A 21,262-nucleotide genomic window follows, 5' to 3' on the forward strand; every position below is an offset into this window, starting at 1 on the left:
TGGGCTTGCAATGTTGATGATAGGAAATCAGTCGGTGGCTATTGTGTGTATTTAGGGGATACACTTGTCTCGTGGTCTTCTAAGAAACAAGGAGTGGTGTCCCGATCCAGCACAGAATCTGAATACCGGGCTCTTGCACATGTTAGTGCAGAAATAACATGGATAGAATCTTTGCTCAAGGAGCTGAAATTTCCTCAACCCGAAAAACCAATCACCTGGTGTGACAATACAAGTGCAAGTGCTCTAGCTTCAAATCCCGTCTATCATGCAAGAACTAAACATATTGAGCTTGACATCCATTTTGTTCGTGATAAAGTACTCAAAGGAGACTTGGAGGTTCGGTACATCCCATCTGCAGATCAAATAGCAGATTGTATGACTAAAGGGCTATCGCATACACGGTTCCACTATCTCAGCTCCAAACTCGGTGTGAAGTCCTCACCCTCTCGTTTGAGGGGGGCTGTTAAGAATAGTGTTTGCTCTGTATCTGTAATTAGCACCAGTAATTAGTTAATCAGTTTTCCTTTACTTATCATTAAGGTAGTTGATTAACAATTGATTGTACAAATAGTTTTCTGTTGTATTTGGTCGGGTCCTCCCAAACACTAGGGCCACATGTCCTTCTCTAATTGGTGACTGTAATCCTTTACCAGAGTATAAAAACAATATGTTCTCTCAGCCTCCACTGTGCTGAGAATTCCCATTTACACCTATCTGCCTTTTTACAGTATTTTGTCTAAGGGTTCTGGTCCTGCGTTATTAGGCAGGGCTTATAGACCCTATTCCAGGGTTTTCTTTTATAGGACCTATATGAGTGATATTATTGGCCGTGAGGGTTGGAACGCCTGGAACAGCAAGGGTCATGAGTAAGTTTCCAAAGTAAACTTCATATATATTAATTATCATGGCAACTATATATAGATAGGTACACTACTACACTAAATTTTCATTAAAAAATGACACACATTGTATGTTTTTTCTTTTTTCAAAATAAAGTCACATTATGCATGTGTATGTATAAATTAAGAATATCATTATATAGTAAATTTTTATATAGCATTTATATAAATATATATATTTAATTCGTGTGCTTTGTTTGTCTCTACTAATAAAAATGAAAAATAGGGAGACGATAACTTTTGCGGAGGAGGCATGTTTTGGACCTGGATCAAATAAATCTAAACGAGTGCATTGGGAGAAGAAATTATCTCGTGATGAAAGGAATCGATTGCTAAGTATAAATACTTTTATTAATCAAGAAGGATGGCTGCAAAAGCAACCGGCATCCAACGCAACAAATATTATTTGATAATACCACAAAATGTGACTATTTATTCTTTCTGCTTTTGACGTATTATGTTTTGTAGTGATCAGTTTTATATTTCACAATAATATGGTCTATATTAGCTTAGTTTTGGTATAATTAAGTTTAAATTTTTAATCCCATATAATCAAATATTTTGAATTTATTTTAAATGAATAACATAAAATAATGATTAAAAATGGACAAACGTGTGTAAGATATGCACTATATATAATAAAAACGTATATCAAATGTTAATAAATCATAGAGGTTATACTATTTTATGTTGAATACTACAATATGTGAAAACGTAATTACTTTATTATTATAAAAGTAATTACACCAAGACTTGAATACAATATATATTACCACAACACACTCTAAACATTCACATTCTTTTTAGACACACTTATATATAGTATTCAATTAGACTCACACTTTTGGAACACTCTTTTAAACATACTTTTCTACAAACTTGGACACACATTACATTTGTATTTATAGGCTACAAAAAAAACGTCCAAATCTTTCTAGAATTTTCTAACTTTATAACTTATTTAACTACTTTCTACATTTTTCTAAATGTTTTTAGAACTCTCTATATATTGTCTAATTAGTTCTAAGTTTCTTCAAGAACTTTCTAGAATGTTCTATGTTCTTTCTAGTATATTCTAGAACATTCTAGAACTCAAGAGCATTCTAGATAAGGTAATGACTTTTAACACTCCCCCTCATTACCAGATCTCTAAGCTTCTTCTCGTTTGACGAGGTTTAGTTGAGTTTTGAGTTTCGAAAACTTGATTGTGCTTAGTCCTTTGGTGAATATGTCAGAAACTTGATCATCTGTGTTGATTTGTCGCATCTCTATTTTTTTCTTGAAGCACATTTTCTTTCAGAAAATGATAATGCACTTCGACGTACGTGCTTTGTCCTTGCATGAAATACTGAATTTTCTGCTAAGAGAATAGCAGACTGATTATCACAATAAAGCGGCATTGCATTGTCTGTAGATTGGTGTAGATCCTTCATTAGTTGCATCAACCACGTACTTTTCCTGAGCTACTAGTGCTGCTGCTCTATATTCTGCTTCAGTGTTGACAAAGACACTGTTGGTTTCCTTTTGCTACACCAAGATATAGGTCCAGATCCAAGCTTGAATACATACCCAATTGTTGATTGACGGGTATCATGATCTTAAGCATAATTACCATCACAGTATCCAACTATCTTAACCTCGTCACCTTTCTTATATAACATACCATACTTAATGGTATCTTTGACATACCTCAGTATTCATCGCACTGCTTCCAAATGAGATTTCTTTGGGTGTTGCATATACCAACTTGCTACACCAATTGCATACGAGATATCTGGTTGAGTCAATGTAAGATAAATTAGACTACCAACCAGATGTCGGTACATTCTCCATCTTGCAAGTCCTTCCCTTCATGTGCGTATAACTTGGCATTAGCTTCCATAGGTGTTGAGATGGGCTTGCACTCGAGCATTCCAACCCTTTGCAATAAATCTCTTGCATACTTTTGTTGATAGAGAAATAAACCTTCATTAGTTCGGTCAACTTCTAATCCAAGGAAGTGTTTCAATTCTCTAAGTTCCTTCATTTGAAAGTGAACTGACAGGTTCTCCTTTGTTTGGAAAATTTCTGTTTCATCATCGCCAGTGATGATGAGGTCATCAACATATACCAAAACAACTGCGATCTTTGCTTCCTTTACTTTAAAAAATAAGCTTGAATCTGCATGTGCCATGACATATCCACTCTCCACTAAGAACTCAACAATCTTGTCATACCATGCTCTTGGAGCCTGCTTCAATCCATAGAGCGCCTTTTTCAGTTTACAAACATACTCAGGATGAACTTTATCCTCAAATCCTCTTGGTTGGACCACGTATATTTCTCGATCTAGTTCTCCATGTAGAAAGGCGTTCTTCACATCCATCTGCCATAGTCTCCAGTCTTTACTTGCTGCAAGCGCTAGCAGGACTCGTACTGTTGTAATCTTGGCAACTGGGCTGAACATCTCATCATAGTCTAGCCCATACCGTTGAGAGAATCCACGAGCTACTAAGCGGGCTTTATATCTCTCAATTAATCCATTAGGATGAGTTTTTTACCTTGCATACCCATTTGCAGGAAATGGGTTTTACTTCCTTTGGCTTTGGCATCAGCTCCCAAGTTTGATTCTTCTCTAGTTCACGTATCTCTTCTTTCATAGCTTCTATCCATTTGATATTATGGGACACTTCTTCATATGTATATGGTTCTCTGAACTTTTCTTCTTCGGCTACAGCAAGATTGGCATACTTAGGATTCGACTTCCGTGCTCTTGTTGATCTACGAGTTTGTGGGCTTACTTCTTCAGGTTGAATATCACTTGCATCGTCTGCTGCTCTTTGATGTACTCCTGTTTGCCAAGGACTTTGTGTTGCCTCTTCGTTGTCTTCCTCACTTTGTTTTTCTTCATCCATTTCTGGAGTCGAATGTAGCTCAACAATTTTCTCCCCCAACTTCTTTTGCAATTTTTCTTCTATTTCTTTAGAATCTGGCAACTCTTCCTTTTGTAGTGACCACCATGATAAGGCTTCATCAAATACCACATTCCTTGACATATAACATTTTCTAGTATTAGGATTGCAACACGTCCACCCTTTCCTTTGGCTATCGTATCCCATAATGATACATCGAATTGCCTTCTTGTCAAATTTGCTACGTTGAGGACTTGGCACAAACACGTAGCATACACAACCAAACACTCGAAAGTGACTTACTACAAGTTTACAACCCCACAGTTTCTCAAAGGGTGAAACAAACCCTAACTTTGCTTGGGGAAGTCTATTGATCACATGAGTTGCTGTCTTCATACCTTCTGCCCGAAATCTTCCTGGAACATTCTTCGCATGTAGCATGCCTCGACATGTCTCTGCAAGGTGTCGATTCTTCCTCTCAGCTACTTCATTCTGTTGTGGTGTATTGGCACATGTGAATTGATGGCGTATGCGGCACTCTCATAGGTACTGAGAAAATCCATCTGATGTGTATTCACCGCCATTGTCTATTCGTAGACATTGAATTTTCTTGCCAACTTCTCCTTTGACTATTTCTTTGAATTCTTTAAATTTTGAAAAAATTTCAGACTTTTCTTTTATAACGAACACCCATACTTACCGTGAGAAGTCGTCAATGAATGTAACCATGTACTGCACGCCGCTGATCGATGGTTGCTTGAGTTGCCCAAATACGTCAGAATGGACTAGCTCCAACAGTGCTTTGGCTTTGAACTTTGAGTCTTCATACGGTAATTGATGTGCCTTACCGTATTGGCAGCCAGCACATACTATCTCTATTCTAACTTCGAGTTGAGGAAGACCCTTCAGCATAGATTTCTTCATCGTCACCTTGAGTTTATGATAGCTAACATGTCCTAGCCTTGCATGCCACAAATCTGTTGTTTCATTCTTTCGAGTCTTGTCTACATAAGACGACTCTGCTGACATTACATAGACAACCCTTTCATCATCGGTATTCCAGAGATCTTAAGGTCTTGATATATCTTGACATCATGACGACTGAACACAACGTGGTGTCCTGATGTCGTAAGTTGCGCTACTGACAGTAAGATTTTCTTCATTCCAGGTACATGGTAGACATCCTGGAGTGATACTTCCTTTGTAATGAATCATGGCACTATTTTTGTTTTACAGATACGGGCAATCAGTAATCCTTAGTTGTTGGCTGTCGCTACCACACGACCACCTTTGTACTCGGCCATGCTTTGCAACTTATCTTTGTCCCCTGTCATATGATTTGAGCAGCCAGAGTCGATTATCCAATCATTATTGTAGTCGATTGGTACATGAACAATAACTGCCAGAGCTAATTCTCCTTCATTTACAACGAAAGATGCTTCAGCGTCCCATTCTTCATCGCTTGCTCGTCTAGTGTTTGATGTGACTACATTGCCCTCTGCTGTTTTCTTCTTGGATCAACAACTTTTAGCAATGTGGTCATTCTTCCCACAGTTGTAGCATTTACCATCAAATTTATTGTTACTCTTAAATTGGCCACCCCGGATGTCTTTCTTTTGAGCTCCCCCTATTTGGGAGCTTCCATGATGACCATCTTTGTCATCATATCTTCTAGAACCTTTGCTAGAACTTGCCCGGGGTCGACCTTACTTATTACTACTAAAGAGTGCTTCTTCGTCACTACAAGAAAAAATACTTTCAATAAGACCGAAAAAGTATTATCAAATATATACCATAACACTTTTTTATGTGTTAAGGAAAGTGGTGTTATAGTAGGTCGGAGCACTTTGCATAACACTTTTCCATAGTTATAGACATGTGTTATGGTATAGCCTACGATAACACTTTTGTTGTGTTATTTTAATAGTTAGATAAGTATTTCATTATGCTATTTATAAGTAGATTATATAACACTTTTTTGTACTTATAAAGTAGTGTTATGTTACACTTTATAATAACACACTTTCTGCATTATAGAACATAGTTTGCATAACATAATTTTATGCTTATAAACCAATGTTATTGTAAAAGATACAATAACACATTTTTTGTATTATTCTAATATTTGGATAAGCTTGAATTATTATTATATAAACATGTACATTATAATTATTTTTTATTTCTTTAATTCAAACCTGCTTCATTTAATATACTTAAGACACCCTTAACATTGTACAAATATATTTTTGAGTACCAATTATATGGTTCATAGCACATATAACCAAATAATTGTGTCAAAATACATTCAAGATTATCTAAAAAATAATCCAAAAGTCTTAAGATATTCAACACTGCCTAATTAACATAAGCAAAACATTCTCACAATAGTCAAGAAAATAGTCTTAAACAGTTGCATATTCAAAAGTAAAGGTAGGAATTCATGATCTTCCAAATGTCAACACACCAAAGCCTTCCAAATCAAATTTTCTTTTGCACTTGACTTGTTGAATATGGTAAATAAATTGTTTGATGCCCAATGGTGGATAGCACTAATTGCTAGTACAATCATCAAAAGAACCAAAAGAAATGCCACACCAATCTGTTGCAAAATCAAAAAAGACATCTTTAAAAAGGTAAACATGAGAAACCAAGGAAAATAAGGACAGTCTGTAAGTTATTTCTCACCATCCAAGGTTTAACTACTAATGTAACAGCCGATATTGCACCAAGCAGAAGAAGAAGACCAAGAGTAACAAATATATATATACCACTCAAGAGAGTCTCCAATTATCATCTTTCCTAAGAGCAGATTAAAACAGTTTCCATGGAAAAATAATTATTTTCATAATGTCAAATGTCTAAAAGTAGCAAAATTTAACTAAAAACTACAGATACAAAAAGCAGAACAAGTTTGCTAACCATTTGTAAAATCCACAAGAAAGAGACAGTAGAGCTGTAATGCAGATCAAAGGAAGCAAAGCAGCAAGGAAATCAACCTTTGTTGAAACTTCATCATATCTAGACTTTATAACCTCCAAATAGGATACACCAGAAAATGCCACAAGTACAACTACAAAAAAATCGGAAGTTAATAGCATACTTCAAAAATGCAATTAAAAATAAATATATATAAAAACCTCAAGAGCTTGGCTTATAGCACGTTTTATTTTAAAGGAAATGAATTGATATGATATCAAATTATATATTTACCTGTGAATATTCCAACACACACGTTCAACTACATATTGGAAAATCACATTGAAAATCCTTGTACAATGTCAAAAACTACACTTACACTCAATATTCCTCTCCACTTTCAACACCAGTTCATGAGAGAGTAAATAAAAACATCGATGATAGGAGTAGAAAAAAAAGGCGCAATATAAAATTTAATTTTAGAATTTCAACATTCATGTCTATGAGTTATATCAGTTAATGAATACTGAAACACAGCTTAACAAACCTTTCTCTTTTAAGTAACCAGTTTATCCATAAAAATTAAAATATAAAGCAACAAAACTAGTAAACAAGATGTGTCCACATGTAGTGTAAATGAAGCACAACAATAACAAAATCTCCCCTCTATCCCTAAAGACTACAAACAGAGATCTGAAGCATCAACCATGCAACTTGGGCTAGGTGCACCCAACTAGAGTATCTGACTCTATCCCTAAGTAAGACTCTTCTTCACAAGGATCTACAAAAATTCTCTTGTTTCTTTCTAGCCAAATCACCTCAATTATAACTGAACCCTTCATTCCACATAATCCTACTTTCCCACTTAAAAAAATATCGAATCCACTGTACAATGCAAAAATAAATAAGCATATTTTCTCTGCTCTTTAGGAATTTTGAAAGGTAAATTTTACTTATTAAATGAAAATGAACAATCAGAAATAAATATTCTACTAGTTTAAATAGGAGAATAGTCAGCATAATTTACCCATTTAAGTGACCTCAATACATTAAGCAACAAAAAAAAGTGACTTCAGTATAAAGTACAATTTAATGATAAGTGAAGGGTACATACCTCAAAAAAGAAAGCAACAATCCAACATAGGTGCTAAGCAGCCAAGCAAGAAAGCCATACTGCAGAAACACAGTATTTTTGGAGTGCATAACAAAAAGCACAGTCAACTAAATGATTATGGAAGTCAATATTTCTACACAAAAAATTGAACGAATAGAAAATTTTGAGTGCAAAAATAGAATAAACAATAAGAAGACATGTCTGGCTACAGAGAAGAAATGACACAGAGGTTATAGGCATCACTAGCCTATAAATTGACACAGAGTCAATTTTATTAAGGGGCAAAAAAAACAATCTTACCATAGAAGTGTTACCATTTAAATATTCTCTTTTTTTTTCTAGTTTGTCAACCCTCAAGGAAATATATATTCCATTTCCATTTCCATCTGTATTTCTATAAACCAAATTTCATAATTTAAAATAATTAAAAATATATGCAAACACAATAAAATCCTATTTGGACTGTTATGGTTAAATCATTTTAAATAGTACTCTCTCTACCATTTTTTTAATAACATATGCCACATAAAACCAGAAATGAAGTCTTAAGGAGGCTGTAATATTGACCACCATTCTAACTTGGTCAACCCATTGTTCTCTAGTAGTCATTTTTAAGGGAAAAGAAAAAATCAGAAACATATTAAGATCAAAATACTGGTGTCACATTTTATTATAATGATTCTTATTTCTGACCAAGTGTTATATGCCTCATCATTGTTTAATACTCAAACCATAGAATTGAAACCAACCAACCTAGTACAACATTTAACGTGACAGCTTACAACTCCAAAGCCTTTTCTTTTCTCCTCATATTTTCACCCCTTTCTTACTTATCTCATGCATCAGATACCCTTAAACCTGGAGAGACTTTGTATAATTATGAAACCTTGGTTTCTTCTAATGGGGTGTTTGAGCTGGGATTCTTCAGTTCTGGTGATTCAAGCAATGAGTACATAGGAATCTGGTTTAAGAATGATAAGGACAAGAAGGCAGTTTGGGTTGCAAAAAGAGAAAGTCATCCGAGGGTGCAGTTTCTTTTGTCATGGCTTAGTCTTGGTGATCCAGATAAAGGTTCTTTCTTTTTAGGCTTTGACAGACAAAACCAAACCCAGTTCAATATCTGGTTGGGTGAAAATGTTTATCAAGAGATTGGCTTTTGGGATGGACAAAAATTCAGATTATTCTTCGAAAGCTCTTCAGATAATCAACTTTAGTTATGTATCAAAAAAGAAGGAGACTTATCTTACTTTCAATAACAAAGAAAGCAATGTGTATTCATGGTTTGTCATGGCTCATAAAAACAAATAAGAAACACAATAACAAAAATCCTCATAAAGCAAAGAAAAGCATAATCCCAAAAGACAATAACAAGTACAGAAGAACAAAATAACAAAAGATACATGGTTATTTGGCTTTATGAATCTCTTACTGTTTGGCATTATGTCACTAAGCTTTTTGTTTTTGATATACTATTGTTCAAGTATTACTTTGTTGTGGTTGAATGTGACTCAATTGCTACAACAAAATTACCTTTACAAAGCTTGTGATAGGTTGAGTTTGAAAGATCATTGAATGTATTCCTTGTTATTTGGCTATTTTTTCATGTTCCTAATAATGGTGTTGGCTTCTATTCTGCATTCTTAGTTGCAGATTGGTGCAATTATGCTATTTGTAATTTATGTATAAATTTTATTCATCATATAATGTTCACCAGAATGGATGTCAACATATTTTATGAAGATCTACTTTGAAATTTGAAAGCAAAAGTACCTTGAGGGAGGCATTGGATAAGTAAGATATTTTTTTTCTTGGTGTTATGGAGTATATAATATTATTATTGTAGAACAATGCATTATGCTATATCAGTCAATTAAAACTATTTCAGGTCTGATCAAATTAAGGAAGTAGAAATCCTTAGTAGTTTCTGCATAATCTTAGCAACATTAGATAGTCTTTGCTTGATATGCACATATGAAAGTTAAACTCTATTGGCCTCAAGAGCTGCATTGAGACTACAATTACCAAAAGTTTTTAGAATATCTTTATGCTCTAAATTTGAACTCTTGCCACCACAAACAAATTTTAGATTCCAAATTTACAATTGGTTTAATTGTATTAAAATGATGTGAGCAGTCGCTGCCCTGTTTTCATGAAACTTTGGTACTTTAAATGATTTATTTTTTTTCCAATTCTTCTTGAAAATGTGTTTCTTTTTTTATTTGACAAGGCTATTAAAGAGACACTATTATCACCATTCACAATCCACCGACCATCCCATCCCTGTTCAGGAAGAGTTCTGGGATTTTCATGGTTGCTAAATCTAACTAAATAGTAAAGCTTTTCCTAGAGAAGGTAAGCTCAGGATCAAGTTCTTTCTCAGTTGTTGAGTATCTGTTTTGTGTTATGATAGGTGAAATTACACCGTGTTTTGCATTCTTAGTTTTCATGTGTGTATTTATATAAAAAGTTTCTTTCAAAATTTTAGAATCATATAGACAGATCCCTATGTTACTTGAATTCTTCCATGCCGTTTTGAGAGTCTATTTTGGCTTGGGTAGTATTATATATCCTCTTGTTTATTAGGGAATGCAAAATGTGAGGATTATTTTTACTGCTTTAATTATTCTCCGAATGTGCATGCTATGGCAAATCCTCAGCAGTTTTAATTAAACCATTTCAGCAAATCCTTAGCAGTTTCTACAAAATCTCTTAAGAACAGTAAATAGTCTTGGCTTGATGTGCCCATATGAAAGTCAAACTTTATTGACCTCGAGAGTTTTATCTGAGACTACAATTATGGTAAGTTGTTTAGAATATATCCATGCTCTAAGATTTTTATCAATGTTTAAGATTTTTTAAGCTTGTTATTTAAGTTGTAGTCTTCATGATAGAAAAACTCACACGAACTCTTTTATACAAATTTGAATTGACCAAATCTGTGCAGAAATGTATCTTACAACAACTTAGCATGTCTCTTGTATATTATCAGGATTTTCTTTGTTTAGTTCACAAATTTTTCTTACCATTAATTGATATTACTTGTACTCTTTTTTTTTATTTATTTAACCCATCTTTACAAACTGGGATTGTAGATTATGTAGTTGGGCAAGCCAAGGCCATAATAGAAAGAAGAGCATAATGAATCATGGAATAGATAAGAGCTATCTTCAAACTTTTATGTGTTTTGATTATGTTTTGTTCACTTTTTAAGTAAAATATGTGGAGGATTAGTAGTTTGTTGTGACTTATGTTAATTGTAAAACTTCACCTAATAATTTTATTTAGTGGTGATAGTTATGGTTTGAATTGAATATTATATTAGATTTGAAAAGCATTATAAATACTTCCTGTTAGCAGTTTTCAAATTATGGTAACTTTAAGAATCTTGATCAAATCAGAGAGTTAGGTAGAGTTATTAAAATTATCATAAATAATTACATGGGATGAGAGCAAAGAGGAGTAAATAAGAGCTTAATTAGTTGTTGAAGGAGTAAAGAAAAAGCTTTTTCATCTCAATTGGATGCAAGTTTCCATTAAAAATAGTGAAAGAGATATGAATTGAGGAGCTACACATTGTATGCCTTTAAAAAGAAAATTAAATAAACCAAAACTTGTTTTTGCCAAACTTGGCTTTTCAAGAATATGCATTTTTATGCATATTATTTTAGGGGAAAGGGAAGGGGTATACCTTTTTTCTTTCTTTCTTTATATTTTGTTAAAGGAGAAAAAGATAGATCATGTTTACAAGCACAAAAACATTAGATTGAATCCTAAGTCTTGTAAGAGACATTCAGCATCCAGCAACCCACGTCCTATTGAAACACTAGAAAACCCAAATTTTAATCACATGCATAGCATAGGCTCAAATAAAATGGCTTTCAATAAGTTAATTACTATTTCCCCTAGTACCTAAATCCTAGCTACAAATATCCAACGTAAGAGATCTACCTATGACCCTTTCCTTTATGTCCTAGAAGAAAGAAAGATCATGCCCGCAAGATTCCTACTCTTGAAAGGCAACCCAGGATATACAAAAGGAAAACAACTAATAAAAGCACCCCCTTTTTTGTTTGAAAGTAAGGTAAACGATTAAATTTTAATGGTAGTTCTGGAATCTTAAACAGACAATTGGGGATAAAACCTAAAAAATCTTGCTGTAAAGCATCTTACTTGTCAGCCTTAAACAACCTATTGTCAATCCAAGAAAAACTGCACATGATCATTCTAAAGACAACTAAAGGAATAAGAAGGTACAAACTGATCATCAAAATTCAAAAGCACAATCATTAGCTAGAAATTGAAAATATTTTACGAAAGTATATTGCACTGCACAATCAAGAATATTAGCTAGTACATTTGACCAAGAGTCACGTTCAAGCAAGACAGCTAAAATGCTACAAAAATAAAAATACAATTATGCTCCATCTCTATATATACATTTGGATTTTCAAAAGTTAGAAATTATTGCTTTTATTCCCCCTTAGTCCTTGGTACTTGCGGGGCTTTAAAAAGTAAAAAATCTGCAATCAGCAACACTCAACGCTAGAAAATGAAATGAAATGCAGCACAACATTATGAAAGTTGTTGTCGTACCTCTTACAAGTGGACTGCCAACACAGTGTCAGGAGACAAGGCGATCGGGAAAATAACCTGCAAGAAAAATAGAAAGATATCATAGATTTGGAATGACCAAAAAACAAATATACCAGTCCTTTTGAGCAACATTTATCTAAAACACCTACCAGAGAATCAAAGGTCATCATTTAGTTCAATGATCCACGACACCTGAACAGAAGAAAAGATTGAAAAATTATTAATCAATGCTTCTTGTTGTGGCCAGAATTGTACCCTTTCAAGTCTCACAAACCTATATGTGAATCATCATTCGTATAGGATGCAGCCTTTGCATAAATTCACCATCCAAACAAACATATCATATAGTAAAGTCTCTACTAGTAGCAATCAAACATGTGTGCACCATACTAAGAGAACCACAATATAAAATAAGTAGAATCGTACCTTCTAGAACCACAGTTGCAAGGAATCTTTTTCTCCTCCAAAGGAAACTTGTAGTTATATGTGATTTCATCACCAGCTGCTATGTGGTGTTTCGCGTAAATAAAAATTTTATTTTCACCCTCAACACTTATAACTTTGGTGTAGCAGTTGGGCTGGCACAAAGGAAAAGAAATCCTACTCAAGGACAAAAATAATATACAACCTTAGGTACACACTACAACAAAATAGGGGTTTTATGACTTTATTTTGGAGACATTGAAAGTCTACAATGTCTCCCAATTGGGAAGACGTTGTAGGCAGGGTCATTGTAGGTATAGGTCTCACGTCTCCCATTGGGAGAGGTTGAAAGTCAAACGTTGACTTTCAACCTCTCCCACTACAAGACGTGGGAAGTCTCTCACCTCTCGCAATGGAAGACGTTGGAAGTCTCCCAAGTCCCTGGGAGACTTCCAATGTCTCCCATTCGGAGAGGTGAGAGACTTGGGAGACTTCCAACGTCTCCCATTGGGAGAGGTGAGCGACTTCCCACGTCTCACAGTGAGAGAGGTTGAAAGTTAACGTTTGACTTTCAACCTCTCCCACTGGGAGACGTGGAAAGTCTCCCACCTCTCCCAATGGGAGACATTGAAAGTCTCCTAGATTTTAAAAAAAATAAAATAAATTTATAATTAATATTATTTAAATTTGATTTAATAATTAATTAAATTGAAATGATTTAAATTTAAATTTAAATTGATTTAATAATTAATTAAATTGAAATTATTTTAATATTAATTTAATAATTAATTAAATTGAAATCAATTTAATATTAATTTAAATTAAAATTGACATAATTAATAAAATAAAAATATGCAAGAAACACAAAATTTGTTAGACATATACAAAAAATACAATATTTGTTAGACACATTCAAAATTAACAAATATTGCATTGTGTATGAAGAAAGAGGTAAAAAATAAAAAAACCAAATACAATATTTGTTAGACATATTCAAAATTAACAAATATTGCATTATGTATGAAGAAAGAGGTAAAAAATAAAAAAAACCTATCAACGAGGTCGGTTACTTTGGATTATTGGTAACATATATGTCGCCCATTCTTGTTGCAACTCATCAATTTATGCATCTGTATATGACGTATTTGTTAGCTGCAAAAAATATAAACACTACAAAAAAAAAGTGTTTTAGCTACCAAAAAACTGGTAGCAAACTATGACTTTTTGGTAGCTAATACCTTTTTGCTACCAAAATTTTTTGGTAGCTGGTTCGTAGCTAAAACCCCATCGCTAAAGGTTTCTTGTTACCAAAATATATTGTAGCTAATTATTATTATTTGCTACTAATTTTTTAGTAGCTAAAAATATTAAATCTAGTAGCTAAAACACTACTTTACAGGACTACTAGAGGTTTTTTGCTACTATAATTTGGTAGCCAATTGCATTTAAATTGGTAGCTAAAGAATTTGTGTCATTAAAATTTATTTTATTTTCAATTCACCAAAATCATTTTACTACCACAATTTGGTAGCAAACAATCACAAAATTAGTAGCAAATTATTTGTTTTGTACTTGAAAATTCGATACTTTTGCTACTAAAATTTGGTAACAAAATTAATAATAAATTAAATAATTTTTTTAGTATATAATTTTATTATTTTTTTAATTTAATTATTTTATCAGTTCTATTTTTTATTATAATATTTACAAAAAAATTAATAAAATATCAAAATTAATTTTTATAAAATAGATAAACAAAATACAAACTAAAAAATATATTTAGTACAAAATCAATATAAAACATAATACAAAAATCTATACACATGTCAAAAATTATACTTTTAGTTCATATTTACATATATAAAGAAGTTGGCAGCAATTCCACTTCATGCTCCCTCTTGAAGGCTCTTTTCATTTCATTGTTGTTTTTAGTTCCAACAACAATCATTCCTGAAAATACATCTCAAGCATTCAGAATTCTAAAATATTAATTTTGTGGACAATTGCAAAGAATTGCAACATCCAATTAATATAAAGCATAAAGAAAAATAACAAACATTCAAGGTTTGGAGACACTGAATTTCATTCTCTCAGAACAAGGTGCATGAAGAAAAATAAAGGACAATGTAAAGTCATTATTGTGCATACAATGAACAGCTCGCATAAACAAAACTAGAGTAGAAAGGTCAATAAGCTATTAGCCATTTCAACTCAATCCAACAATAACAATATATTTAGAACACTGCGACAACGAGCCAAGTAATATTCAACTTTCATAAATTCTCAACTAGTAGTCTACAATATCAAAGTTACTAGAAAGGGCCTAAAACTGACAGTAAGTATATTTAGAATGGCAAAATAACATTCTATTAATAAGAGAAGAAACATGCCATTAAAGCTAAAAAAGGAAGTGGAAAGAACTTGGTTTCCACTACTTATTTACAATTTTACAAGCTCATGCCAAATTGGTTTCTAGTTTCTTATCACGTGTTGGTAATTGTCAGTTTCATTATTAATCATAGAATTAGATAACTTTTCAAAAAAGCATAGCATGGAACTCATAATAATTATGTACTGCACACTAAAATTGGCACCAACATATTTTTAGAAGACAAGAAGCTTTTACTCTACTATCTATATTCAACCATCTTCTTACTAGTGATGCTATAACACTCCATTACATGAAGCATTTCCTTTCAGAATTCGTCCAATGCAAATAAGGTATACATCATCCCCTCGTAGAGTTTTAGTAAGTTTATTCTATTGTTTCAATCCTTGTCACCATCTGCAATCTGAGAATAATGATAAACTCAACTTTATGGCTTCTTATGTATTGACAAAAGAGGCTATAATTACTGGACTCTGACAAAAAAGGAAATGAATGGTTATGAGGTATCCAGAACTTCTCACAAATTGGTAAAATAAAAAATGTTACATTTGTACCAATACCACATCCAACCCCAATATAAAATACACATGCAACCACTAACCTAAGAAAAACATCTGAAATCTTTCCTTTTACTTTTGGTGCTTTGACTCATTTATAAAATATTTGCATGTCAATTCAAATGATCTGTTTTGGTTATAATTGAGGACTACATCCACATATAATTTTCAAATTGGTCTTGTAATCTTGTTTCAAGGTGCAGAATTTGTACACAAGATATTGAATTTGTTTAGAATCCTTATACAACTTTAAAGAGATTAATCACAATACTTTAAACCAACATGCCAATGAACAAAATGATGGATGACTGTATCAATCATAAATGCTTCAAGTATGGCAGTGGTGAGCTCAGTGACAGATATGAAGAGCTAAGAAAAAGAAAAAGTGAGTGGTTTTCATACCTGTTTGACACAGTTTAATGCTTCCATAGAACTACCAAACTCATTTTCCTTAACCTTCTTCTTTATTTGGAAAGCTGCCAATGCATAAAAGAGAATATAGAAAGAGTGAGATGCAGATTGAAGAACAGAGGACTTCATGTCTATCATTCTCTTCCTACTTCACACCTAAAATCAGCTTTCTTAAAAGCCAAGCTACCAAATACTAACTCACTTGTTCCATTACATAGATAGAAAGAAGAAGTAGAAAATAGATGAAGAAATATCAAATATTAAAGTTTTAAGAAACTAATAGAATTGCCATCCAATTTTCCACAAAACAACTGAATTTTGACACACGAAGAGAAAAAAACTCAAAACCTCTCTCTATCAGCAATAAATGAGTAACATAAAAGACCAAAATGCCTAAACAGATCAATGTGACAATTTTTGGTTTTAATAGAATTATTTTAAAATTCTATCAAGTTTAACCAATTTTAATAAACTGACATTAAGGGTTTTATTTTAACTGAAAAAAAATTAATAACCGTGTATGCAAATTTTTAGGTTAACATGCTGAATTTCTTTTAACACAATTTTTTGGTTAATGTGATAATATGTCTGTTAACACGATTGTTTTGGTTAACAAGATAAAAATCTATTAACAAATTAGAAAAAATCTTGAACTTGATTTTTTTATTTGGAATTTCAAACTTTAAAGCTTTTATTTAAAATAGTAAAAAATTGATCACTTCAATACTATTATATTTTCTAGGGCTTGATTTTTTTTATTTGGAAAAAACGTAAGTTTTAAATATGGTCATGTGTTTACCATTTTGTTGAGATCTTTTCAAAAAAAAATATATCAAGTTCAAATTTAAAAAAAATATATATATATATCTCTAATTTAATAGTACTCTTATATAAGGGTTACATATCCATTATTTTTATAATCGTAGAACTTTTCTCTCTCAAAACAGTATCCATTTTGAGTGAATTGTAAGCCTAGAGTTCAACAAGAAAATATAATCAAGGTAAATCATTTTTTACACACAAAATTACCTCTCAAATTCTTTTTTATGTACATTAATCATTGATTTATTAACCATTTTTTTCTCAAATCAGGTGATCAATCTACACAAAGTTCAAAGGTAAATCGACACACAAAAGTAATTCAAATTCAACAAAACATAAATTCAATTATGATTTACTATATTCATCTTATAGACACAAAATAAAGTCTCAAATTCTTTATAATCATACATCATTTATTTACTAACCATTTTCCATTTTTTTCTAAAATAAGGTAGTCAATCTATGCAAAGTTCCAAGGTAAATCGACACACAAAAGTAATTCAACTTCAACAAAAGACAAGGTAAATTTAGTTATGATTTACTCTATTAATCGTATACAAATTCAGTTATTAATTTCTATATTATGCTATGTGAGTAAAAATATTTTAAATGTTTTTAGTTTATGAATTTAGTGAGTTTAAAATAAAACCACTAATTGCTATGCTAATAATAGTCAAACACAATAAAAATAGTGAAACAATAAAATAGAATAGAGAGAACTATGAAAGAAACCCACAAGCAATTAAAAAAACTTAAACAAATAATGCTAACAATACATAAATAAAAAACTTAGATCTAGAGCTTGGCATTGTTAAAATCTAACATAATTTTATTAAAAATCCATGCAGCCATTAAAAAAGAAAACCAAAAACGTTTAAAACTTATATTTCCCTCTGAAAAATAAAGCTCTTTGCATGCTCGATTACTACTATCCACACCAGAGACTCACTGTGGCATAAAACTTAGTAGCCAGATAAGATGACACAGATGAAATCTAGACTTACTAATTATAGCATTAAGACTCCCACTAAATTACTACTAACTCATGAATACAGTTAGCAAGGACTAAAGAATATATTTGTTACGTAGCTCTTCTTCTAAACTATGTGAAACATATAGGAATAGGAGGTCTAACAATTTAATATAGTGCAATTTTTATGTAAAGTTACAACCTTTTACTTTATGCACATTTAAGATACACTAAGTTTATACAACCTGGATTCCAGGACCATTGATACTTCCAGAATCTGTATACATGTAAACTAAAAAAAAAAATTAGTGATATAAGAGTGGGAAGGAAAAGAGTGTTTTAATAAGTCTTCTAACCAGAAGTCTCACAAGAAGTTTTTCGAGCTTCCAAAAGTTCTTTTTAACTTTTTTGTGGCCATGGAGGCTTCTTCTGTCTTTTGTTGTAAAACCTAAAGTGAAATACATAATAAGATTAATTCTTATAAAAGAGGTCGTAGCACCATAAATGAGTATTTGCTTACCATTTTTTGCCTTCGATTTAAAGCTTATAGCTTATGCATCTCATACTCATTTCTCCTTCCCTCTTTCTTAAGCTGGTAGTTGCAGAAAATTTATGTCAAAATCTATTTGCATACCTCCTATATGATAAAGTAATGGATAAGTACCCATTTGGTATCATGTGTATCCTATATTTATAAAATCAGTTTATAATGATACATTTTCCCTCCAATTTGGTCAAGAAATTTTTAAAAATGACCAGATTTCCCTCCCTTATGCTGAACTAATTTGTTTTAATTAATTTGTAATATTTGTAATGAATAAAAATTATATCCTAAAATAAAAAAAATAACAACAAACAAAAACTTAAATAAAACAGTTTTAAAATCAACACCAATATGAAAAATCAAGCCCACACAACCTACAAAATGAAACTCAAAAATAAAACCCAAAACAAACTTTGATAGGTTCATGTTCCAAATCCGGGACCAAACATGGAACTAGAACCAAAGTAAAGTAGAGTTACGAGATTTAGGGAGTTAGAAGTTAGGATTCTATTTGATTATTATATATTTTTTTTTAAATCAAGCTTTGTTGACCAAGTCCTAAGCCTTTGGCTGAAGGATATTCAAATATTTTCAATTAAATTCATTATTTTTATTCAAAGCCAAAAAGAAGATTTTTATTCCTAGAACTCTATAAATAGGACCTAGCACCAAGCCTTTTCATTCATTCTTCAAGCCTTGATCAGAGCCTTCTAGGTGCTAGTGAGACTATAGAGTGATAAACACTTGGGTTGGGGTTATAAGTTTTGTCATTCTAAGCTTATTAGACACTTGGGAAGTAAGGTTCATAGAGTGTATTTCGGTTTCGAGGTGTAGTTCGGTCATAGCAATTTCAAAGGTATTCCTATTCTTAGTTCCTTTTCTGTATTGTTCTTATAGTTTTTCTACTCAAATCCTAACTCGTATTCTCTACTCTTGGTTAGGCATCTAAGATCTTGAACGTAAGATTCTTATTGGTAAGTATCTTTTCGATGGTGTAGTTCATTCTTTCCATTTTTTTTCTTTAGTATACTCACGTCTCTATTATGGTTTTTAGGAGTGTTCCAAAGTCCCGATCTTGTTCTCATATCCCGGTTTTTTGTAAGGAAAATAGGATAGATCTTGTATGTTTGTATGATATGTTATGTTTATGTTATGATAAGTTTATGTTATGATATGTTTATCCTATAATAGGTATATGTATAATATGTTTTGTAGTCCTTGGGCATATGACTTGTTTAGATAACAAGCCCCAAGATTATGTTTTTAGTCGCTTGGGCATATGACTTGCTTAGATAGCAAGCCCCAAGATTAGTTTATCATTTTCATGGTTTAGAGTTATGGTTTACCCTACCTCAGATATTAGACAGGGGACCTAGATGGGTTATCATATACTACCATGTGATCTAACCTACCTCAGATATTAGACAGGAGACCTAGATGGTTTATCGCATGCCATGTTAATGAGTTAATGGCCATTAATATTGTAGTCCTATATGATATATGTTTTATAGTGTATGCTTATGATATATGGTATATGTTTTATAGTTTATGTTTATGATGAAGTTTTATGCTTATGATATATGATGTATGTTTTAGTAGGTTTTCCTTACTGGGCATTAGGCTCATTCTTTTATTTTTAGTGTGATGTAGGAAAATGAATATGGAAGGCGGAAGGATTCTTGGTAGCTTGGCTTGTGTGTTGAGGATGGATGGAATGTGTGGACTGTGTGTCGATCGAGGATGAAGTTGTTTATTTTTAGTCTTTTAAATCATGTTTTTTCCGCATTTAGTTTTGTAAATAATTTTCTTTAGTTTAAAATTATGTTTTATGTTTCAAACAATGGGTACCCATGCCATATTTTCTATTATTATGTATTTGATACTATATTTCAAGATTTAATAAAGTTAGTTATATTATTTCTTATGTATCTTTCCCAAAATAGTAGTTATGTATAGTGGATCTAATGGTCAAAGGTCTTAGAAATAGTTGGGTCATTACATATAACATAGTTTGGTAGATTAACATAATTACATTAAAAATTTAGCTTTATTATTATAACTTTACTTTCAGGATTACACTCATCTCTATTTACCTTCAACACTTTGAGTACTATCTAGTTAGTATTAAAATATTAATTATTTATTATTACATAAATAATTGAAAGTTGCTAGGAATATGAAAATTTAGTTAATTAATATATTTGAAAACTAGCAAGAAACTTTAATTTAAAATCCACGTATAATATTTAATATTACATTAAACATATAATATATAATCTCTTGTTGTCACTCTCAAATTCAAAAACTAGAACAAACATAAACTTAAACAAAAATAAATAAATTATTTAATTAAAATAGGATATTTATTTCAAAATTTATATGACAATAATATAAACTTAATAAAAATAATTTATAAATTCTATAAATAAAAATAAACAAACGTGCATATTACACATTGTTTGTATCTAGTATATATATACAACATTCTATTTTGCACTCACTCTCTTTCTTTCTTTTTTTGTTTTATCCTAGTCTCTCTTTCTTTCTTTCTCTCCACATATTTAGATATATATATGTGTGTATTTTTTTCATATATACAAATATATTATCTCTTTCTTAATATGAGGCACATTAAAAAATAATTTTTAATATATTATTATTATTTTAATTTTATTTGATTACCAATTGTATATACTTCATGTAATATATAAATAGTTTATATTATAATAATAT

The 21,262-nt window shown here is 31.7% G+C and overlaps 1 long non-coding RNA gene across 1 annotated transcript; it reads right to left on the minus strand.

Annotated features, from left to right (window-relative positions):
- Positions 1-14,551: 14,551 nt before the first annotated feature.
- Positions 14,552-16,412, minus strand: LOC133788379 (uncharacterized). The gene is made up of 2 exons (XR_009873195.1): positions 16,185-16,412; positions 14,552-14,786 (listed from the first exon to the last, which is right to left on the minus strand). It is a non-coding gene; the product is annotated as an uncharacterized LOC133788379 (long non-coding RNA).
- Between the last annotated feature and the right edge of the window lie 4,850 nt (positions 16,413-21,262).

Source organism: Humulus lupulus, chromosome 7 (assembly GCF_963169125.1).
Source record: "Humulus lupulus chromosome 7, drHumLupu1.1, whole genome shotgun sequence".
NCBI classification, from domain to species: domain Eukaryota; kingdom Viridiplantae; phylum Streptophyta; class Magnoliopsida; order Rosales; family Cannabaceae; genus Humulus; species Humulus lupulus.